The sequence below is a fragment of the Erpetoichthys calabaricus genome, chromosome 4, assembly GCF_900747795.2.
Source record: "Erpetoichthys calabaricus chromosome 4, fErpCal1.3, whole genome shotgun sequence".
In the NCBI taxonomy this organism is placed as follows: domain Eukaryota; kingdom Metazoa; phylum Chordata; class Cladistia; order Polypteriformes; family Polypteridae; genus Erpetoichthys; species Erpetoichthys calabaricus.
Genome location: NC_041397.2, coordinates 224,879,504 through 224,904,861, shown reverse-complemented (window position 1 = coordinate 224,904,861; position 25,358 = coordinate 224,879,504). Strand labels below are relative to the sequence as shown.

The 25,358-nt window shown below is 38.0% G+C and overlaps 1 protein-coding gene across 1 annotated transcript in view; it reads left to right on the top strand.

The window, feature by feature from the left end:
• Nucleotides 1-8,069: 8,069 nt before the first annotated feature.
• Nucleotides 8,070-25,358, top strand: part of capn5a (calpain 5a) — a 142,352-nt gene continuing 125,063 nt past the window's right edge. Inside the window, exon 1 of the mRNA XM_028800381.2 lies at nucleotides 8,070-8,231. The gene's annotated coding sequence lies outside the window, so the exon portion shown is untranslated. The remainder of the gene's footprint in view (nucleotides 8,232-25,358) is intronic.

Here is a 25,358-nt window from a genome sequence, read left to right as displayed (position 1 = left end):
AGTTGAGTGGTTCCTTTTGAAGCTGGACTGGTTGGTATCAAGCAATCCATTCTTAGTGTTAATGATATAAGATTTGAATTGGCACGTACCAGTAGATCAGTTACAATAATTGATGCAGGATGTGATAAAAGCATGGACAAGTATCTCAGCATTAGAAAAGGAGAGGACAAACATGGGATATGTTTTGGAAGTGGAAGTAAGAAAGTTTCTTAATGTGACTTATGTGGGTGGAATAAGAATGAAAAGAATCAAAAATGACACCAAGATTCCTTGCATTAGAAGAAGGTCTGATGAGATCATCATCAAGAGTGATTGAAAATGAGCTCACTTCCCTAAGTTGCACTTTAGTACCAATTTGCAGGAATTAAGTTTTGTTGCAATTTAATTTTAAGGAGTTATGCAAGTTGTGAGATGATAAGGCTCTGATGAAGTTTCACTTTTCACACTGAAATAGAGTTGAGGACCATCTGCATAGAAATTATAACCCAGTCCAAAACTATGAATAATATGGCCAAAAAGAAGTATATAGATACAGAAGAGCAGTGGGCCGATGACAGAGCACTGAGGAACTCCTTGTATGACTGGTGCTGAGCTGAGCCTGCTGTTGCCAAGACTAACAAACACTTACCTATCAGTTAGATAGGTCTTAAACCACTGGAGGGCAGTGCCAGAGATACCCAGAATGTTCTTCATTCTGGATAGTAGAATGTCGTGTTTGACAGTATCAAATGCTGCACTGAGGTCTAACAGAATTAATATGCTATTTTCCAGAGTCTGCTGCCATAAGCAAATCATTAGTTACCCAAAGAAGAGCAGTTTCACAGATGTGCTGCGCTCTTAAACCAGACTGAAAGGATTCCATTAATTTATTACAAGTAATTAGTGAGTTGGGAGGCTACAACATGCTCAAGGCCAAAAATTGTTAAGATTATCAGTATCAACACCAGAATTTTTTAACATTGGGACTACAGACGTGATTTTAAAAGCAACTGGCACAAAGTCAGTGTCAAGGGATGTATTAATTATTGCTGTAACATTCGGTATTATGGCATGAAGATGGGATTTAAGAAATGCGGTGGGGAAAGGATCCAGTACACAAGCATTCGGCCTCATCTTACAAAGCAAGTCATTAACAAATGCAGACGTAACTGGTGAAAATTTAGAAAAGGAGCTGGATGGAATGAGAAGTCTGGGAAAGATATAAATGGACGCAAAAACACATAATTGGATTTATGGATATTTGAATTATTTAGATTTTTAATGTTATTACGGAAAAAGTAGATTAATGTTTCAAAGACTTTGGTAGAGGAAGTAATTGGGCCAGATGCAGGTTGAAGTAGTTTTTTAACTACAAAGGTCAAAACCCTTGAGTTATCATGGCCACTTTCTATTATTCTAGCTCGCTGCAGTTAGTGCATCTCTGTAAGTCATTTAACAGTCAGAGAAGGCCTAGACTTGCACAGAGAGATTTTCTCAAGACGTCAGCCAGTTGCTTTCATATACTGTAGTTCTGAGTTGTAACATGGGGCTGAATGTTTACAGGAGACCTCCTTATGTTTTAAAGGAGCTGTTTTATTTAGTGCTGAATGAAGGTTGGGTCCTGCAAGGATAAATGGACATATATTTTCAAGGTTTCTGAAAGAAATTTGACGTTTACAGGTTAAGAGTAGGGAGAATTAATGAGACAGTGAAAAGTACTGCTTTGTCATCAGAGAGGCTCAAATCACTTCTGTAAATGTTGCCAACAGATAAGCCAGCTGTGCAGATTGGGTCCAATATACTGTATGACCACCAGAATGTTTAGGAAAAGCAACATGTTTCACCAAGTCAAAACCGTCCAGCAAGGACAGGGATTCATTTCTCTGCTTACATGTAGAAATGTCAATATGGATGTTGAAATTGCCAAGAATGGCTGTCTGGGGAAGAGAACTTAAGTGGGTTAATAATTCAGTCAGATCAGATAAGACCCATTGTATTTTGGGGGATGATAGAGAACAACAAGTAAGATAGGACCAGATTTTGTTATTAATTCAAACGCCAGATACTCGAAAAAGAATGGACCGTCAATTGGGATTCTTTTGATGTTTAGCTAAGATTTAACAATTACTGTGACCCCCTCCGCTTTGTCTTGAGCTGCGATTCTGTGAAGTAAGCGTGTCTGGATGGTGTTGCCTCCATAACAGACATAAATTCATTTTGTTTTCGCCAAGTTTCTGTTAAGTATAGCATGTCAAGTTTGGAGTCTGTAATGAATTCTGATAGCACCAATGCTTTGCCATTAAGAGATCCTGTGTTAAACAATGCAATTTTAGCTAATGAGGGTTCGTTCTGCACAGATCCATAACCAGAGTTTATTTTAGCATATTGCAGATTTGGCATACTGACACTCTTATATCCAAAACCATTTGTAGGATAGCGTATTCCTGAGCAAATGATGCTGATGAAATTTCCATTAACAGTCTGAGGGTGGCCGCAACCTGACCTGCAATGTAAATATTTTGGGCGCCACACAATACTAGGTTATTATAAATACAAAATTAGGCAAAAAACTAATAATTTAGTTATTTTAATTTATAACTAATAATAAAAAACTATAATTATTTAGAATGAGAAAAGAAAAATCAACCGCCTGACAGACATTTATAATATTTTTCCACACATTTTTTGGCTGCATACTCTTTGATTGCCTGTTCAAAATACAGTTCAATAAATTTTGTTGAATTCACTTCCCATAATGGTGTCTATATAATTTACATAGGCACAAGGATTAATGGTAACGCACATGACATAGTTCTGTAATCTATGACCCTTGTTGAAGTATCCCAGGGAGTGAGTATTATGCATTAATTTATGGTCAAAATAATTTTTGTAGAGGAAGGCAGGCAGGGCTAATAAGATGAGGTGCTCAGTGTTTATGGAAATACTTGGATGGTGATAGAGTTATCTGGGGATGCAAGCTATCACAGGCTGTTACCTTTGCTGATAGTTGTGCCACCAGTGTTATAAGGACCCATATATAACTAACCTTCATAAACTGAAGGTCTTATACCTCAGTGTGACATATCCAACAAAGATAACTTGATTGATGTGGCTGTCTTGTAAAAAAAAAGTAATTTTCAAGAACAATTTAAATGCATTTAAAATTGTCACTATTTTGTCACATAATTGTGTGATCAAAAAATGTTTATACTAAGTACACTGGATTATTGATGAATATGTTTAGGTGTTTTGTGTCAACCACGTATCACTGCTGTACAGTAATACTCTTATTACTTGCACCAACACTGACTTGAGACCACCTGCAAATAGAAGGAAATTAATTTCACAATAACCTATGTTCCTGGTTGGGGCAGCATGAAGCAGGGGGGAAAAGTTGGGGAGCAAGAGATTTTTTGGAAGCTTTCTTCCTATTAATAACTTACCTGTATGTTGAAAATTAATTGGACCACATAGAATTGTCCCGCTGCTTCCCAGAACCCAACTTACCCACTGCCAAGTCCCAACAATGTCTCCTGCCTAATACCCACCTTTTCCTTAAAGAGAACCCTCATGCTATCATGTACAGCAATTTATATAACCATTGACTTATTTCATCTAAGGTGGCAGGGAAACTGAGTCTCCTTAAGTGTTCTAGAAAGAGTAAACAGATTTAACTTGTTTATTTAACTATCAGCTTTAACCTTTGGCAATGCTTGTAATTATTTAAATAATTCAGTAAGGCTCCTACTTTATTTTCCTTACAGTTCTCTGTTGTAGGAGGCAGTCTTATAGATTTACATCAAAGTAAATGAAGCCCACTTATTTTAAAAAACAGAATGGATTATAGAAATATGATAACTGCATCTATATGTTGACATATAAGACTTGATGTAGAAAGACTAGAAAGACAAACATCTAACATAGAGGGACTGGCTGCTTATTGGCTATTTAGAGTTCTAATTCATCTTGCCACAGGTATACACTTTTAAAATACCAAGTCTTTAAGGATGATTTAAATTTACATTTATTTGCTTTGCAGACACTTTTGTATTAATTATGTATACCTGTATACATTATTTTATTCATTTTAATTAAAAGCAAATAACAATCCATACAATCAAATCAAACTTAACAAAACTAAAATTCGACCCCCACCAAAAAAGAAAGAGAGGAGAGCCAGCCAACAAAGCAAGTGTTTGAAGCAGCAAGGAAGGAATAGTATTTTTTTCCCCAGATATAAAGGATTATTCAAAATGTTATTCATTAGATCCTGCCATATTTTAAAAAAAGTTTTGAACAGGTCCTCTGTGTGAGAATTTGATTTTTCTGATTTCAGATAGTATAGGACAGGGGTCAGCAACCTACAGCAGGAACAATTTTCAATGGCACTCTGATTGAATTGAAATATAGTAAAAAATATATTTTACATACAGCACACGCATTCGTGCCCTGACCTATGTTTTGTGTTTGTGACTCACATGTACAGTAAATGGAAACCATGTGTTCAGTGCAGGCCATGGAACATTAAAATCAAAAATCCCATTGTTATATTTTAATTACAGCCGATGTGTTTTCACTCCATTTCCCCACCTACGTTTTGCGCATATGACTCAAATGTAAAGGGAACGTATGTGTTCAGTGAAGGCCGTGGTACATTAAAACAAATCTCTTGTTATTATTAAGTAATATGTTGTCCTAAAATGACTCAGAAAAAACAAAAACATGAAGTTCGCTCTTTTCAAGACTCTTGGACCAATGAATATGGATTTGTACAACAAAAGGATTGTGCTGTGTGTGTGTTATGCTATGAAAGTGTCATGTGTTCTACGTCAAGTGTACAAAGACATTATCAAACTAAACATCAGTCCACATTTAAAAACTCTGACGAGAAAATTGAAGCTATAAAAAGGGCTGTTTCTGGCTTTAAGAAACAAACTACTTATTTGATCAAATAATTGGAACCAAAAATAAAGCAATTGAATCCTAACCTTTTGGTGAGAAATCACCCTGAGCTCATGAACTAACATCTTTTAATATACACACCTCCTATATTTTTGAAGATATATATTTTTTGCAAACGTTTTTTCTAAACACTGTGCTTTTCCTTTTCAATAAAAGCAATTGTTTCATATTGTACTAAAGCCAGATTTTTTTAAAAACAATAATCCCATCCATTCTCTTCAGCATTCTTCACATTACATCTATACGCATCTATCTCTCCCTCTTCCTCCCCTGAATGAAAAACTCATCCAAATGTCCCTCTCTGCATCCTATATTATATTTCTTGCCTTAAGTCTTTTCTAATAAGACATCCAAAGTCAACTTATGCATCAAAATTTAAATGCATTCTTTCTATATGTGATTGCATCTGCACATTTTGCAGTCCACCTTGGAATATCTTTTCAGATCTCCCTGACTGTATTGAAATAGCCTGACTTGCTGTTTCAAATAATATTGTGGTTACTTTATGATAAATTACCTCTAATTGTCTATAAAGAGATAGTTGAGTAAGTAATTCATCACACATATTATAAAACTTTGTGCAGACCACCAAATTAAAAGGGCAGTTGATACCAGATTTCCATTCCCGTTGATAGACACTTTACATGTCTATTTAGAAAGGGTGGGAGAACGATCACTCACAGTATCATCTTCAACAACATAATATTCACTGTTCCCAGCAACGGGTGGTGATACAAACATCAGGTCCATGCAAGAGCCTCCTCCCATTCCTATATTCCCCCATTGTCTTTTGTCTATCATCTAAACAAATTAGTGAATATTTGTATAGAAATTCTTCCAAAGTGTCCCCATTAATGTCGGTTATTGTACTACACCCTATCTTTATATTATTCACCAAGAGCCATATAAAAATTTTATCTCTATTAAAAGTTTTTATCCAGACAATTTTGTCTAATTTTCTTATCAATACATTTACTGTAATTCAAACTCTACTAGTAAAAACTCATACTGCCCAATTTAATTTCCCAATTTCTTTCTGAACAGCTTTTCTCAATTATTCATTACAGAAATCACTATCAAATTTTTAATACAAATATCGTTAACTGAACAATTATCTGTACCATTTTCCTTTACCTGAAAGTCAACCTCCAATTATTCTATATATGAACTTCCTGTCGTAATTCACAACCTCTTTCACAGTACAACTATGAACTGGCAACTCGCACTCAGAAGAACCGCTGGTTTCTTCTGTGGGCAGACCCACTACCCTCTTTCTCAGCTGCTCCTCAATGCTGATTTGGTTTTCTGAGGCTATATGCTCTTCTGGCTGCTTCTCTCTGTGCCCACAGATACATGTCAACAGCGCTGCTTCACTCTGCTCACTCACGGTCAGAGTTAATACATATGCCACCCTTTCCCCTGTGTGTGTGAGCCGACCTAAGGCCAGGGTCCACACCTCAGGCTTTATCTTTCCACACTTTCAGGAGCTGCTTTTACAGACAACTTTTCCTGGCGGCTTTGCTCCTTCTCGGCTATCTTAGGAGAAAATGCCCCTTATCAGGTTCAGACCAAGGATGTTTTATAGGTTGTGAGTTCAAATCCTGCTATTGACACTGTGGACCATGAGCAAGTCACTTCACCTACCTGTGCTCCTAATAGAAAAAAATGTAACCAATTGCATCTCAAATGTTTATTTTTCCTTTGATAAAGGTGTCAGCCAACTAATAAGTAATATTAATAATCTACTATATAATAAATCTACTCTGTGTGTGAGTGGGTATCCAGTTCCTCCAAATAATCTGATTAGAAAGTTTGATATTGGTGGCTCAGTGGTAGGGATGCTGGCACGATACGTTAGGGATGCAAAGTATACTTCTTGATTGAGACTTTTTTCTCAAAAAAGGAGTTAAAATGAAGCAGTCCAACAACAACAACAAAACAAATAACATATCGCGTGACTTGGGGTCACTAAATACTAATGAGGCGCAGCCTTCATCGACAAGACATATTTGCAATAGTACAAATGTTTTCACAGCAGGTCATCATTGCTCGTTTGTCATTTGTGGTATTCAAAAGCTGACAGCAGGCAAGCAAAGCACCTTGAATGGACAAAATCTGAAAAGCAGGCTTTACAGGAGTGTGATCGAGAGAGGCAGGGCTGGGCAAGAGAAGTTGAGACACAGCAGGATACTGAGAAAGGTGCAGGAACGCTGAGGGTGTACATAGTGCAAAGAATATAAATATTTTAAAATGTATTCCATCTAACTGTCTTTCACAGGTCACATAGCTAGTAATACACTGTACTGTATATAATGTAATATCCTAAAACACTCACTGAACACAGACAAGTTCTCTGCATTTATAAATGGATGTTTTTTCTTTTGCTTGTTTTTACAATCTAAATCTGCTGTAACCTACTTTACACTATCACGAAATGTTCGTCTTTGTTGACTGTAAAGCTGTGTTTACTTCTTTTACTTTAAGTCATTTCTCCACTTACTTCTACTCTCAAGATCCACCCAATTTATTAGATTATAGCTGAACATCTCTCCATTTCCTTCTATCTTTGCCTCACTACGTACGTTCTCTGTGATTTCTCTACAGATTACCACTGAACCTCTTACTCTAATTTGAATGTTGCAGATGGGGAAAGCCTTAAATCAGCAGCATCGGGTGCAAGACATGAACGAAGCAAGGAGAGAATGCCTGTGCTTTTGTCATTCCTGTGGTTTTGTCATTCTCGCCTCACACCCCGGTAATCAAATTGACCTAGTGTAAGTTTAGAAAACCTGTCCAGGCTTCTTTACTGTGTTGCCTCCAGTCCTGCCGAGGTAGACTCTGGTCTTCGTCGTATTGAATTAGATATATTTAAGAATGTTCAGTTTTGGCTTTATATCACGGTCGTTCCTAAAAGTGTAATTAACATATTGTCGCCCCCTAGTACTCACTTCCGTGAATTTCAAGTCGACAAATCTTACGTAAGGCAACATAATGAAAACTGCTTTACCCAGAAAATATGTCAACAACAGGCTCTTTAGAAAAGCCCACGCGCTCCACGCCGCAGTGTCACAGCTGAGGTGACTGTCCTCAAGGCTGCCGTGCAGAGGCAGGACGGACATGCGCAGTGAAATGCATAGCGTAGGCGGGGCGGCGCTCCTCCCAAACAAGAAGGGGCGAGTGATTTGCAATTGTCGGCCTTAGTGCTGCACGGTGTAGCTGCCGGAGTCTCGGGAGAAGCATATCTTGTAGCTACGTCTCCGGAGAGCCACCGAGGAAGAGTACGAACCCAGGTAAGATCTGCTTATCGGAAATACCTGTTGAATAAAAGACAAGCGAGCCGAATTTCTTCCTGTTATGCGCGAGCGTCGCCTTGGGCATCAGTGCAAGTGCCTTGCAGCAAAGGGTTCGCGAACGGTCAAAGCACGCCCCCCCCAAACTCTGGCATGCCCGCAGCGAATGGGAGATGGGGATGGTAGTTAACACGCAGCTTCAATGAGTGCAAAGAATTAAAAGTAAAGCTTTGGATGACGGCGCCGCCTTCTCATCTTGTTATCTGCGAGCCAAACCCATCGAATGGGCTCCCCGTTTGTGAACCTTACGCCACCGAAACCACCAAGCACAAACCCTTGAATTTAACACTGTACTAGCCGTGGTCACGTGGATTTACGTAGCTCGATGCGAAATTAATCCCGTGGAGAAAATAAATAAATCCATTAATCTGTTCTTTAAACCCATTTAATCTAGTTTCAGTTTTGGAAAGAAATTAAGTCAAAGCATCCCACTCTTCGTACCAAGAAGTGCATCTCTTCAGACCATCTCGCCCATGATCGCGTATAGAAATGAAGGCACACAATTTCGCATGTTAATTTACTTAGCAGATGCTTTCACTTAAATTGCAGGTCACATACTTGAAGGCAGATGTAACAACCTACAGGCGCTGAAGTGTGGTATAGGTTTTTAATCAATGAAGCTGAACAAATGTATACAAAGTAAAGGAAAGACAACTTGCTAAAGAAATTACATGACCTGTAGTTGTTGAAAGCACAGAAGTGGACCACAGAATCCCTAGCAGAGCAGCTTTGTCTCAGAGGTTCAAACAGGAAATGAAAGCCAGTTGTATGACTTTTGTCAAGAGGCCGTTTATCCTCTGCCAAATATATAGCGACTGTACATACCCACCTGGTATATATGGTATAACGGTTCTTTGCGATACTTTATACAGCATCTCCTAGTACCACAAGAAGGCAGCTAATAACACAAAAAATAAGTGCAATGCTTATTTCAAACAATTTTACCTGCAAGTAGCCAGTAAAGATAACATTTTGTTTTGAACTGCCTTGAAGCAGGTATTCTCAGTGTCTGCAGGTTTTTAATTCGAGTTTTGTAACTGGAGACTGCTTACGTAAACTTTATTATTTCATGTGCTATCATTTTCTCACCTAATTATTGAGAATGAAAATACTGCAGTGTGTTGTTACTTTTGTAAGAATTTACATAATTGTTTTAAATATTTTAAATTCACTCTTTCTTTAGTACTTTTTTTCTCCTGTCATATATAAAGTGTTAACAAAGAGCGCTTCTTATGCACAACTAGCCATTACTACCTGTGTGTCTAATTCTAAACAACATAAATGAGTCACATATGCAAAAATTCACAGACCGTCTTAATGCCGCTGTGATGATGGGTGGGTGTGGTCAGAACTTGTCTCTGCTCCCATGGGTGCAAGGCAGGAACCAAACCTGGTGAAATCGGAGAGGAAAACCTTATCTAGCAAGATTATGGACTATTTACTATCTTGCATGTAGAAAACCTGCAGTCATGTCAGGCCCCAAGATCAACTTTGACAATATTTAAAACCGTAACAAACATTGTGAAGACATACATGTCCTGGATTGTATAATTAACACAAAAGAGTAACTCATCTAAGGATATGCATTCTAACCATTTTACAGAGGGCATTGGAAAATAGAAAAGTACACTTAACAATATTTGTATTGGCTCTGTCAAGAAAAGAATGTTTTAAGTGCATAAATTAAAATCGCCACGCCTTTGGTGTTTTGTGGTTTTCACCCAGTATGAATTAATGTGATTGTGTGGTATTATACCCTTCCCAGAGTTGGCTGCTGCCTTTTTCCTGGTTCTACCAACATAGTCTCCATTTCCCCACATTCCTGAACAGGATTGTGTTTGAGGAAGGTTAGGTATTTGTATCGCTGTCTTTCATGAAATGTCAAGTAGGATATTGTTGCCGTCTAGCAGTTACTTTCATTGTAGATTAAGAGGGTTTCAGTAAATGGGTGGATGGGCACTTATAAATCTTGCCAATTAGTAAGGCTTCTGAATAATCACATAAATGTAATGTATTGATGTCATCAAAAGTGCATAAAAATGTATCCGTTAACATAAAGAAAGTTAAATTTTCATGGCCTCTGTTTTAAATGTAGATTTAATCAAATAACTGAGGAATTAAGGTGAAATTAACCCTTAATATACAAGTGAACTTCATTGAAAAATGTAATAATTTCAAACTGTTATTAGTGGATTTAGGACAAACTTCATTTATCATCTCAAATTAGACTTTAATGTTTCAAAGAGAAATGAAGTATACAGTACAGAGTAGCGAGTTTAATGGGAAAAAATGCTAGAAGTAATAAAGGCAGTTTGATAAATACTATGAAGGCCAGGTTGACACTTGAATTCCCAATAAGGTAAAGTTGATCTAGGAATTTAGAGGTGAAGTGCTGGATTTAATTTTTATATGAACAAATAAGGAGTTAAGTATTGTGTGAAATTTGACCAGTTAGTTTCTCTTGTCTAGAATTAGTGTACATTCTAAGAATGCTTAGTTTCAGAAAATGCCTGAATAAAAATATAAAACTAACATTAAAAAAAAAACTAAGATGTCACAAAGTGCTAAATGACACCCTGGTATTTATGCAAGTGCACCAATAATTTGAGATGTGTTGGATGATGTTCTCATCCCTGTGACTAATTTTGTTTTACAGACTATTGTAGTGTAAAGCTGGCTATTTGAAAAGTGTCTGTAAAGTGGATGGATTCTGAAGTTCAGAAGCTATATTTCATCCAAGCAAAGGAAGAAAATTGTTGAGCTTGGTTGTCCCTTGACACTCTGAGCACCATCTTCTTCAGAACTACAGTTTAAAGCCAGCAGAGGGCATGGTGTGCTCAGGTTATAATGAAACTGAATGTGTTTGATGCTTTTCTGATGGTTACTGAGCTTGGTGCAACTTTCTGGAATGGTTAAAAAAATGCATAGCACTATTCTTTGAATCCTTTCTTCAAACTTGCCACTGCTGTTTTCTCTCTTTTTTTTTTTTTTCTGTCCATAGGATTGTTTTTGCCTTGAACGTATCTTTGCTACTTGAGTATATATAAAAAAAAGATCAATCCTAGCATTTTGTTTTCTTTTAGACATAAACATTTGTTGCACATCTTGTAGAACCCACATCTTTGGGGTGGGACTTTCAAATATGAATGCTGCTGACGTTATAAGTGTAAACAAGTAAAACCTAAAACATTTTTTGAATGCTTAACTAATTTCCTGGGCTCTATGAGTAAAAGAAGCCTTTGTCTAACAGTCCTGCGTCTATTTGATAAGTGATTCTAAAAACATTTTCCAGAGATTTAAAAAATGGAGGAATAGTTTAAACCAGGGGTCGGCAACCCGCGGCTCTGGAGCCACATGCAGCTCTTCAGCCTCCTTGTAGTGGCTCCCTTTGGCCTTGACAAAAAAATAAAAACCATGAAAATGAATGATGGCAATTTCTTAATTTAACTTGTATTTATATATATATATATATATATATATATGTTTATATATATATATGTTTATTTACTACTACTACTACTACTGTTATACATTTTAACATCTAATTTAGAGAGTTTAATTCTGCGTGGACAGAAGCATTTGCCTTCACCGCCAACGACGCTGGCTTACCGGTGTGCTTAATATGTGGCGATAAATTATCGAACAACAAAAAATGTAACGTTGAAAGACATTTTCAAAACAAGCTCTCAGCATTCACTGAAAATAAGCGAAAAGATAAGCGAAAGAGAGCAATTTCGGAACTGCAACGGAAAGCTGAACAGAGCAAACATACTTTCATAAAGTGGATCACTTCTACACAGTCAACTACAGCCGCTAGTTTTGTGGCAGCTCAAGAGATCGTAAGGAGGGGTAAGCCGTTCACAGACGGAGAATACATGAAAGAATCGTTCATAAAAATATCAGAGCATCTATTCTCCGACTTTAAAAACAAACGGGAAATTGTTCAGAAAATGCAAGCTGCATTTAGAGAAAGATTCAGTGAGTTCAGAAAGGAAAAACACAGACTCTCTCCTTCCCTGTCACACCCCTGGACATCGACCCATCCCTGCTGAACACATCCGCATTCACAGGAGTGAGTAAGTAAGTAAGCCCGATCTAGAAATTGAACTGGACGACATAGCAGATAAAGATTAATGGGTGTCCAAGTTCAAATACCTGACAGCGGATCTTGAAGAAGTCGCCCGTCAGAAGGCTACTCTTGCTAAAGAGCACAAATGGAGTGATATTGAAAACCTCCCCAAACCCGACAAATTTGTTTTCGACACATGGAGTGCCATTCCCGAAACGTATATGAACATGAAAAAATATGCATTTGGAGTCCTGTCCGTCTTTGGCTCAACATACTTAAGTGAGCAAGTTTTCTCAAGCATGAACTTCATAAAGTCCAAATATCGCTCCCGCCTCACACATGAGAGCCTGCAGTCCTGTGTGAAGGTCAAAGTCACATTGTACAGCCCCGACATAGAGATGATCAGCAGCGAACTTCAGAAACAGAAGTCACTTTAAACAGGTGACAACAATAGCATTTAATAAGCTATTATTTTTCAGAAAAACAAAACACATTCATTTCGGACCCGGAGCTGATGTAGGTGTTTTTGTATGTTCAGGTGCTTCAGTTGATTCAGCACACTGAAATGGAATTTAATGTTTACTTTTTAAAGCTGCTAAGCTACAGCTAAATGTTTTATTTATATTAAAGTGGGCTAGTTTTTATTTTAATTTTACACAGGTATAGGAAGGACCCAAATAGGCCTGCATAGTTCACTTTAATTTATTTCAAAGTAGCCCTACACATGCACACTGCACTTCTGTTTGTTGTATTCCGTGGTTGTAACATGTAAAATCTTAAAAAAGATTAAAACTTTTAAAAGTTTATCAGCTGTGTTATGTTTTGCGGCTCCATACTATTTTTCTTTGGAGGAAGAGGGGGCAAAATGGCTCTTTTCATAGTGAAGGTTGCAGACCCCTGGTTTAAACTGAGCTGGCATTGATTCTTTGAGTTTAGAGAAACCTATGTAGTTTTTCAACAATGTAGTACACTAAAACTTGAGCATGCAATATAGGAATGGGAGCTCAGCAACAAACATCTCATCTACTATATTACAAAAGTAGCATTTTCAGCCTTGTACTTTCATTGATATTAATTAGAGGTTAAAGATGTGTTCTTTAGAATTAGTCTGTTGAAACACATCCGCAGACAAACTACACACTGCATGACTGAAAATGTAATCACAGCTCTTTCTAATTCAAGATTAGCATCTCGCAATGTATGAATAAATAAATAAGAAATAATTATATACCCAGTAGTTTAGAAGTTAAGTGATAGCAGAATTTTTTTTTTTAATTAAATATGAGTTTGGATAGCTTTATCTTAGAGACAGATAGCAAAGAAGAGTATAACATGGCTAACATATATTCGCAAAAATGTGAATGATTTCTGAGTTGTTTGTTTTCCATGAAAGAGAAGCAGTCATGGCTGCAGGTTTCCACTTGGCTGGGCAATGCCTTTACAAATGAAAACAATCTTATTTACAATATGTGTCATTCTGCGATTGGCCTCAGGTCATTTAGGCAAGGGGGGTGTTGTGAATACCTCTTCATAAGCTTACAGCCTCTTTCACAAGCCTGATATTTGTGTTGCAACTTGTTCTACAAGAAAAGGATCCATTTATTTACATAATGGGGCAGTAAAGGTACATTCATGTTTACAACAATGCAAAAGTAGTGTGGCAGTGGTTAGGCTCAAAATGGGTGGCTCCTTGAAGGCTTAGTGGTTGTCCCAAAGATAGCACTGCATTTGCTTGTTCTTCTATGTGCCTTCCACCAGCAAAAGGTCAACCTTTTTATGTTTAAGAAAAACAACAAATATTTGAGGAGTTACTGTAGGCTATATACTGTGTGCCACCCAAGTCAGTGAGTCAGCCAAAGCCTGTCAGACCTCTTCTCAAATCAATACCTTTTTCTAAAGTGACTGCTCTTATTACAACACATTATGTACAAGAGAGAACCGCACCCTGCTTTTCATCAAAAAAAAAAAAAAAAAATGAAAACATGAAAAGTCAAATTATCCTGTGTGGTTTTAAATGACGCTTGACAGAAAACGTTACAAAATCGAAATTGAGTTTCTTTCCAACCTTCTGACAGCAAAATATCCTAAAGTGTCCAGAATTAAGAAGAAGAAAAGGTGGTTAAAATGTGAATAAAACAGCAGGTGAGATGAACTGTACATATAGGCATAGTGCTATATTTTCTGTTTTTAAAGGGCATTCTGAGAATGTTTGAACCTTTGTTTAATGAGTGTCAGGCCACCACTGAGTTCAGAAGACAGGTGTTTGCTTTACTCTTCTCAGCATAAAATTATTTCATTTTACATTTGGTTTTACTGTAATGCCTTTCTGAATTTTATGCACAAGGAGGTCAGTACAAAAATGTAAAAATAAAGGACAATTTAATTATTGTGATAGAACTTTAGATTTTTGCACAAACATCCAAGGTCAAGACAAAATAGAAAATGCATTTTCATTGTGTGCCTGTATGCACAAAGGTGGATACTTGGGCAGTGATTCTAATTTAAAAAAAAAAAAGCAACCAATTACAATACATAGAGAGATAGATAGAAAACTGAACCAGAGTACAGTGATCCCTCGCTATATCGTGCTTCGCCTTTCGCGGCTTCACTCCATCGCGGATTTTATATGTAAGCATATTTAAATATATATCACGGATTTCTGCGGACAATGGGTCTTTTAATTTCTGGTACATGCTTCCTCAGTTGGTTTGCCCAGTTGATTTCATACAAGGGACGCTATTGGCAGATGGCTGAGAAGCTAGATTGCTTACTTTTCTCTCTCTCTCTCTTGCGCTGACTATCTGTGATCCTGACGTATGGGGATTGAGCAGGGGGGCTGTTCACACACCTAGACGATACGGACGCTCGTCTAAAAATGCTGAAAGATTATCTTCATGTTGCTATCTTTTGTGCAGCTGCTTCCTGAAACGACATGCTGCACAGTGCTTCGCATACTTAAAAGCTCGAAAGGCACGTATTGATTTTTGACTGAAAAACACACTGTCTGTCTGTCTGTCTGTGTGTCTCTCTCTCTCTCTCTCTCTCTCCCCCTGCTCCTGACGGAGGGGGTGTGAGCTGCCGCCTTCAACAGCTTTGTGCCGCGGTGCTTCGCATACTTAAAAGCCAAACAGCCCTATTGATTTGTTTGCTAGAGATTGTTTTCTCTATCTATGTGACATTCTGTGCTCCTGACACACACTCCTTTGAAGAGGAAGATATGTTTGCATTCTTTTAATTGTGAGACAGAACTGTCATCTCTGTCTTGTCATGGAGCACAATTTAAACTTTTGAAAAAGAGACAAATGTTTGTTTGCAGTGTTTGAATAACGTTCCTGTCTCTCTACAACCTCCTGTGTTTCTGCGCAAATCTGTGACCCAAGCATGACAATATAAAAATAACCATATAAACATATGGTTTCTACTTCGCGGATTTTCTTATTTCGCGGGTGGCTCTGGAACGCAACCCCCGCGATGGAGGAGGGATTACTGTACACAGGTATGGGTGTGGTAGTTCTTTCACTTGCTTTAAAGCACATTAAAACATTAAAACACATTAAAACTCTTTCCTTCCTCAATGAAACACTTCTGTTTTCTATCTCTGGTTTCTTTGCCTTCCCTATCATGTGAGCGTATCTCAAAATTAAAGTTTAATGTTTATTTTCAAGCAGCCACTATAAATACTAGTGCTCAGTTTGATGGTGTGTGATGTTTTAGTGCCAACTTGTACTGTCATCTTTCTGACAAGAAGTCCAAGATCCAGTTACAAAGTGAGATGTTCAATCTAACCATACAAAGTTTCATTATTATCTGCTGTGAAGTGATTGACTTCAGTTCAGCCTTTAATACAATGAACAAAATCCTGGCATAGCTGTTCTTTTTCTGTAGGTGGGATAGTATGGTGTGTAAGACGTGTGAATGCGTCATCTATGGACCAATCGGTAAGATTTGCTAACTGTAAGGGATCCGGTGACGGTGGGAGGCTAGATTTAATGTGACCCATGACTAGTTGTTTGAAGCATTCATTATGACAGAGGTAAGTGCCAGAGGCTAGTAGTAATTGAGTCAGGGCACAGTTGTTTTCTTGGGCACAGGAATGATGGTGGCATTCTTAAACCATGATAGACTGCTGGAAAGAGATGTTAAAGGTGTCTATAAAAACACCTGCTAACTCAGCTGCACAGTCGTTTAACACCTGACCATGTTCAGTATTGGGTCTCCCATTGTTATGTGGTTTGACACTGCTCAGCATCCTCCTTACTTAAGCTTTACATAGTCTAAGCACCTGCTCACCTTGAGGGAGGTGGCTTCTTCCTTGGTGTATAATTCAGTGCCTCATACCTGCCATAGAACTCATTCAGCCTGTCAGGGCCTGTCCACTTTTTCTTCAAATGTTTACTAGTAAAAGACTGTTAGAGACCAAGTAACTCTATACAATGCTGTTTTAAACCTGAAGCAGCCTTTCCATTGCAACTGAATATCAATTTGAAAACATTCACAAAGTAAGTTGGACTGTGGCTGACCCAAAAGATAGACTTCTGTTTAAGTTCGGGTTCCCAGTGATCATACCCTCCAGAACACCAAGCACCTGATGCCAGCTAATAGTGCCCTGCTCCTCTCAATTGTTAAAGGGCAGCATTTCCACCAGACACTACAGGTGTGCTTCTTTGATTGCCTGTCCTCTGAATGTGCAGTTTTCCTTTTGCACTTTATACTAATAAAACTACCCAAATTGATATCTCTGTGACATATTTTTTAATTCCAGCTTAACCTAAAATGCTGTAATGATATTAAGGCATGTAGTTTGAACTAACATTATAACAACAAGGTCTGGTTTAGGTTGTGTTTAAATTTATATGCTTAAGCTGTAAATACAAAGATGGCATAAATTAACCTGTCCCATATGGCACTTTTCATACAATTTCTGTTCTTCAACCAAATCCAGTAACACATAGGCTCAACCAAATCCATTAACACTTAGGCTAGACTGTTGTGCTTGCTGTGTCTTGGAGAGTAACTTTTCTTTATCCAGGGTTGTTGCACGTTTATGGTTTGGAACCTAACTGTTTAGATTGAGGCTTCCTAACATGCAGCATATTTAATTTCTGATGGAATTAATGCTGCACATGAAACTATTATCTTACCTGTAATTAACTAAGAAGTATAGGGCACAATGTGAGAACCAACCATAGGTGGTACAGCAGTGGTTGCATGTAATACAATATGTTACCAATAGCAGTTGGACTTTCTCTGCATCAGATAGTGTGAAGGTTGTTTGGTAAATGATTGCAAGCTGCAATTTTAAACTCTCCATATGCTGAAACAGTTAAGGAAAATGACACTCCAGTCTGTTTACAATATAAAGCCATATTTCTAATTTATTTATAGACCCTTGCATAATATTTGAAATGTTATTTAATGAAAGATAAGAAGCTGTATGACTAAATACAGTGTGTTTGGATGTTGATAATGCCTATATTTATAATTCATTCATTTGGTATTTAATGTTTAATTTAGGGTATTGCCAAAATAACTGCTTATTTTTAGTGCTTTGCACCAAACAGTTAAGCATTTTTCGTAAGTAAGCAGCAACATGTTTGTGTTGTTTTGCAATAGGTGGGCACAGTCTCCAAATCAGATATTCTCTTGACTTATGACCACGAGTTTAAAAAAATGCAGCTTTAAAGTCAATTGTAAGCATAAATAATCTGAGGAAACCTGTAATCTAAATAATGTCTGCATGAACACCAACTAAATTTAAACTGCCATCTCTGCATCACTTTAAATGAGAAATAGCTGGATCAAACACAGCATCTATCCATATTCTGAGCTGGCTTGTTTAAGTCCTGCTTCGTGGGTGACTGGAGTGACTACATATTGGTTAAAATTGGCTTTTAATCACTTCCCTGTCTCATAGTCATCAGCACTCTTTTTTCTGAGGGCCTCTGATGTACCCACACACCTGAAACCACATTCTGATGCTTATATAAGACAGTCCTCCTGAAGATTTTTCTAGTGATGTTCTAATCATTTGGCCCGTTTGGGTGCACTTGATTATAATTTTAGGCATCTAAAGAATTGAAAATTTTAAAGGGTGTACAAACTTTCCTTACAATAAAATGAATTTATGTTGAGTTTAATATATATCATAGTTCAGGTCAGGTTGGGGAGCATGTAGTGGTACAGTGTGTTGCTGCACCCACCATACAACGAAACAGCTTGGGATCCTGGTTGGCAACCCCTAAGGCAGACATATGGTCCAATCCCACCCTCCGGAAATGACCATCTATCTGTTGCAGCCAGGTGTTACGTGGGTGTCCCCTTGGCCTGGTCCAGCTGCTTGGGTCCTCTGTGGGCCAGATCACCCTCGGGGAATCTCACCAAACGGCCGTAGTGCTATAACTGATGCTCCCTCACAATGCAGGTAATGTGCCTCATTTGGGACTCTGTGAGCAACCGCTTGTTCACCACAAAGTCAAACCAGAGGTACACAAGGGTGCTCTGAAAAGACACAATACCAAAGGAGTCCAGTCATCATTTCAGGTCACTGGATGGTGTCCATGTCACGCAGCCATGTAGCAAAACAAGAAACACGAGGACTCTAACCTTCATCCTTTTGCATAGATTTCGGGAGCGCAACACACCGCATTCCAGCGACCTCAGTCCGTCTGCTGACTTCATAGGAAGAGTCACCAGAGACATAAAAGTCACTGCCGCAGTAAGTAAACCTCTCAACGAGGTCAATACTCTCTCTGCAAACAGACACCCAGCTGATGGCTGATACCCAAAAGGTCATTGAAGGCCTAGATCTTAGTCCCAGGACACTCCAAAGCCCAGGCACTCGGACTCCTCACTCAGTCTCTCAAGAGCCCAGATCAGAGCCTCCATTGACTCTGCAAAGATCACAGCATCATTGGCAAAGTCAAGATCAGTGAATCTTTCTTCACTTATAGATGCCCAACACCCAGTCCATGCAAGCATTGAAGAGAGTAGGATCAAGAACACATCCCTGACGAACCTCCAGAATCAACTTTAGAAAAAAATAGAAAAACCAGAGGTTCTGCCTCCAGTCTGCACAGCACTCTACCAGTGTAGAGCCCAGCCATGATATTCAGCAACTTTGGATCCCCCCCCAAAGTAGATTATTGTACAAATGAGAGTAAAATTATTTTTTTTGTATTATATTTTAAAATATACCACTGGTGTTATTAAAATGAAAAGACACCACTGTAATGTTTGCTGCACATGATATATTATACAAGAATAATCGCCAACAGCTCAATTCAAAGAACTTTTTCTCTAATTCCTGAAATGAAAAATGTTGCATTCTAAATTGTATGAAGTATGAAATTTCAATACTTGATCTAAATCAATCTGCTGTTTCTGCATTTTCTGTTAATCTCTGGGTGGTTTTCCCATGACAATTGGGTTTTCCTGCACATTTTAGATTCAGAGTTCCAGTCAATCAGTCAAGTGTGAGTGACAGTAAGTGTGGACAGGGCAAAGTTCATCATGCTATGAGGTTGATATCTGATGGAATAAGTCGTATCATGCCTTGACCCTGAATTGTAATAGGTTATGTTCAGAATATGGATAAAAGTTATGGAGAAAATGTTTTGTACTTGTTTTTTCTTTTTTCTTTTTTTAATTACAGACAACATAGTAGAACCATTATGTGGATATGGTATGTTGACTCTCGGAAACTTAGAATAAATTGGGAAGCATTTTGACCCACTAAGCCATGCTGTTTAGGTCACACACAAATTGAAAAAGTTTTTCAAATCTTTGAATTTTGAGGAGCTTTGGTTATTGTAATGTAGTTTTATGCATTTGTATCTCACATGCTGACGTATGTAATAGAATATAAAATTTAATTTTTTTTCTCATATTAGATTAGCTTGTAGTCAGTGTCATTGGTCCTTTGGAATGGTTGACCAGTCCCTGCAGTGAGGAATGTAGCTTGTCTTAAATTTTTATATATAATTGAAGTCTGATTAAATTTACTCTCTGTATTACTCTGCTGTGAGTGCATCAGAAATGGTTCATGTGAATGAATATAAAGTAAGCACAGCAATCACTCCATTGCAACTTCAATATCTTTATGTAAATTTACTCTCGATAAGAAAAATGAAACTACTGTCTGAGAATTACTAAGTGGCCCGATTTGTTATTTTTAATGCATTTATTATTCCATGAAGACATTTTTTAAGTGCAAAATATTCTGGGATTATAGTAAATAGAGTTCCTATCTATTCATTTTCTTCTTTTTAATTCAGTTACTGTACAGAAGAAATATGCAAATTCAACTTTCGGAGGCCTTTTTGCTTTAATGTGAGGAAAACGACTCTAATGAGTGAAGTTGTTTTTGTTTTCTTTTGTCCCCCAACAGGAATGTAAGTGTAAAGTTTCATTGAACAAAATATTGCTCCTAATAAAAGTTAGGACGTAATTGTTCTCGAAATAGAAACAGGTGCATAGTGTCTAGGAATGACTACAATATCCTGTTAAATCACTTGATATATCTACTTTGAGTAAACTTTAATTTTTGTGTTTTTTCATAATAGATTTTTAGGTATTGATGAACAGACAGTGTTGTGGGAAAGCTCTAGTTAAGCAATATTAGTCAAAAGACAAGGTGGTAAGTGGTGGCAAGTCACTGAGGATGCATCTTACGTCTTTAGTAACATAGTAACAAGTCGCACGTGTCTGCGATCAGGCAGGCACCCCCAGCCGCCCTCTAAGAAAAGCACGCTCGCACCTGATTAGAGCCTGCACTCTTGCAGGGCGCGATTATTTATTTGAAATCAGTATGGTGCCATGAAGCACTTGTCACATATCTTTACTGATTAAAAACTGCTATAGGTTCTGTTATTTTTTTGGGCACGAGGCAAATTAAATGGAAGGTTGCAGCTACTTGCCATCTCCAGTATAGATTGTTTTGGCTCTACTTGTTTGGATGAGATTACATTTATGGGTGACATCGGGATAAATGACTTCTTAAATTTGTTGTGTTACAACAATAATTAACATCTGAGTTGCACTGCTTACATATGGCTTTGCTTTTATCCAGCTGTTCTTTACTGATGCACAGTTTGAATCTGTAGTAAGTACACATCTGATTTAAGTATCTAAGATGCTGATTTCAGTTAAATAGGACACACCATTTTATACGAGAAAGTAAAGTGCTTTCTCCATAAAAAGCGTTAACGGGCACAATAGCGCCATCTACTAGATCGGATGCCAAAAGTAATTCAGGAAGCTGTTCTGCAACAGGACTGATTGTGCTTTATTTTCAGCAGTATTAAAGGTGACATTATTTATGTGCTTATCTTTTAAGCCTAATTTGTTATTCATTAAGTGTAGATGGTGAAACGAGATGAACTACTAAAGCTCCATGGTTTGTCCTTTTTGCAGCTGTCATGTGCCAAGCATACTATACAACAAGACTTTACAGCAATTCGAGTTTGATTTTGGAGAAGTTATTCATTATGTTTTATAGCAATTAATAAATGATATTCCTGTTTTTAAAGGGACTAATTTGGGGAAATATTTAACTGCATTAACACATTCCACCAATGAGAAAGATCTACTGGGAACATTGGAAACATCTTTCTTAAAACCTTTAAGGACATGAATTACTTTTTTTTTTCTTGACTAGATTTTGAATACTTTGGGTAATAGATAATTTGTCTCCTCTGCATACCCGAAAATCATTGTTTTGTTTTGAGTTACTTCTTCAACATACCCATTCTTAATTCACACAGTTGATTAAGCTAATGGTGACTGGTTCAGTGGCAGTATATTCTTGTCTTGTAGCAAGAAAGTCAAGCAGTCTTGTATAGTTTGTAATCTCATGACCAATCCCATACATATGCTCCAAAACATATGCAGTGTACCTCCATTCAGTTCTAGGTGCATCTAGATCTAATGCTTCATATGACACAGATGAAGTATGTTTTTCCATTATACTTTGCTTGCTTTTGGTCCACGGGTGTATTCCAACACGGTCTAAACTATGGCCCTGAGATTTATTTATAGTTATAGCAAATGCTAAAATTATTGGAAATTTTGGTATATGTAAGATGAATAGTAATCTACTTGCTGAAGTATCACCAGTATCTAACTTAATACATGGAAGGAGTAAGACTTCTCCTGTGTTTTGTCAGCATTTGAATATTTATGCAGTTTAACAGTTTGTAAGCGTGTGCCATTACATAGGCTTTATTTATCGACTGCTAACGTACACCTGAACTACTACTATTCTTAGCACAGTGGATGTATACAGGTAGTCCCCAAGTTACGGACATACGACTTACAAACGGGGCTGCAGCTGTTCCTTCATCTGTCTGGGGGATGCAAAGCAGGCTCCTCAGTAACTGCCGCTCCGTCGTCTTCGGCCTGGGGACGCTGCAAGCGGTGGCAGGAGGGGGGCGAATTTCAATGCATGCGCAGTGTAGTGTCCCTCGGGTGGCTCCGGTTGATGAATGGGGTAGCGGGGGCTGCACCCCATTCATTCTCAGTGGGTGGCAAGCGGTGACCCGAGGGTTCATAGTCACCAGGGCCAGAGCTACCGCTTGTGTGCAGGACGGAGGCTTGATGGTGGCACCATGCCGTCCCAGCTACTGCTCTTGACTGGACAGTGGCTGGATGGGGCGGAGGGGGGTGTTTCACTGCTCACCCAGCACACATGGCTGCCCCATTCGTTCTTTGTGGGCAGCTGGTGGTGCTACAAGCGGTGACCTGGTTGTGGCTGAACGGAGGCCATTCGGGGTGAACGGGGCAGCGGGGGGGGGCAGCATTGCAATGTCCCTCGGGTAGCTGCCTGTTGAATGGGGGCGGTGGTGGGTGATTCACTACCCGCCTTTGGCTGCACCCTGTTCATTCTCGGTGGGCGGATGCTGCAGGCAGCATACTGTAGTGGAGGTGACTGTGTGGTGGGCGGGTGGTAAACCGCCCCTCACTGCCCCCATTCATTCTCAATAGCAAGCCTGCTTGTATTGTTACATACATAGCAGGAAGTTGTCTCTCGTCAGTACATCAGACGTGCTGACGACGGCTGCCTTCCTGCTGTGATAGTGTGTACAGTGCTGTGCAGAAGAGCTCATCTTAACCTTTTGTCTTCAACCTTCAACAGTGTCTCTGAAACACAAATCTGATGCAAGTGCTGGTAATACAGTAAAGAAGAGAAAAACCATCACCGTGGAAAACAAAGTAGAAATAATAAAAAGCTCCGTGAGGTGAAACTCCATCATTCATTGGCAGAGCACTTGGTTACAGTTGGTCAACGATAGCATTTATTAAAATAATGTACCTGTTCTCACTTAAATACAAACTCAACTTAAGAATAAACCTACAGTCCCTATCTCGTACGTAACCCGGAGACTGCCTGTATAAGGTATTTTGTTTGACATGCATGCGTTAAATTGGTTGTATTGACACGAGAGTCTCATTATATTCTCCTAATGAAAACAAAAGAAGATATATAGATGTATACTGTGTAATGTATGATTTTGAAGAAAAATTAGTTGTATGAAAACGTCAAATGAAAATGTTACACAATTTCACTAATCTTTTAGTAGACAGATATTTAAAGATTGAAAAATGCAGAAAGAGAGAGATGCTTTCACCGTATGTTTGGTAATAATTTTTCTATCATTCTTGAAAAAATAGTTATGATAATTTCAATGAATTTGTTTTTCTTTAATAAACTTTGTCTGTGTATCCCTCTCCATTTTGATTTAGATTATAAAGCTAATATTTTAGAAGATATTTTTAACATGATATGTTAACTGGTGACTCGAACTTGAATTTGGGCTTTGCATACTCTTACGTGTGTCCTTCAATGGACTGATACCATACCCTGGGGTTGTTCCTACCTTGTCCTCTGTGGTCATAAGACTCTTGCTCCTGCTTCCCTTTAAAATGGATTACATAAATAAAGGAGATTGAATGATGTTTTTGATCAAATGTTTTGTGATCAAACTATTTTGTGATGGCTACCCTGCCAAATTTTATAAAAAAAATTCTCAACTCGACTAGCTCCCCTTTTTTTAGCACCATTTACAGAAGCTAGAGACAATAAAATTCTACCTCGAACTTTTCACCGAGCATTAATTACTGTCTTTCCTAAACAAAATGAGGACTTATTACAATGTGCATCATGCAGACCAATTTCACTTCTGAATAATGATGTTAAGATACTCTCAAGTCCTAGCTAGAAGGACTGAGAAAGTGCTTCCTCTGGTAATATCGCAAGACCAAACTGGATTTATTAAAGGCACTTAGTTTCTAATCTTCGACGCCTGTTTAATGTAATATATTCACCCACAAAGTCTAACACCCTGGAGATGATGATATCGTTAGATGCAGAAAAAGCATTTGATGTAGTTGACTGGAACTACCTTTTCACTACATTGGAGAAATTTGGGTTTGGCCTGAACATTTGTGCATGGATCAAACTACTGTATACCAATCCAGAAGCTTCAGTTTATATTAACAACATTAATTCAGACTACTTTAAACTAGAATGTGGTACCAGACAAGGGTGCCCCTTGTCACCACCGCTTTTTGCAATTGCCATTGAGCCACTGGCAATTCGCTTTCGAAATGCATATGAGATAAAGGGAATTATTAGAGAAGGAACTGAACAGAAAATTTCTCTATATGCAGATGATATGGTACTGTATATATCAGATCCATAAAATTCTATGCCTGCAGTCCTAATAGCACTAACAGAATTTCAAAAGATTTCCGGTCTCGGAATTAATTTGAATAAAAGTGCGCTCTTTCCAGTGAATTCTGAAGCATACAATATTATATTGGACACCTTCCCTTTTATCATCCCAGATCAGTTTAAATACCTAGGGATAAAAATTTAAGCAAGACTTGCATAGATGGTCTACCCTTCATCTCACTTTAGCTGGAAGAATTAAAATTGTTAATATAAATATCCTTCCTAATCTCCTTTTTATATTTAAAAAAATTCCAATATACCTCAATAA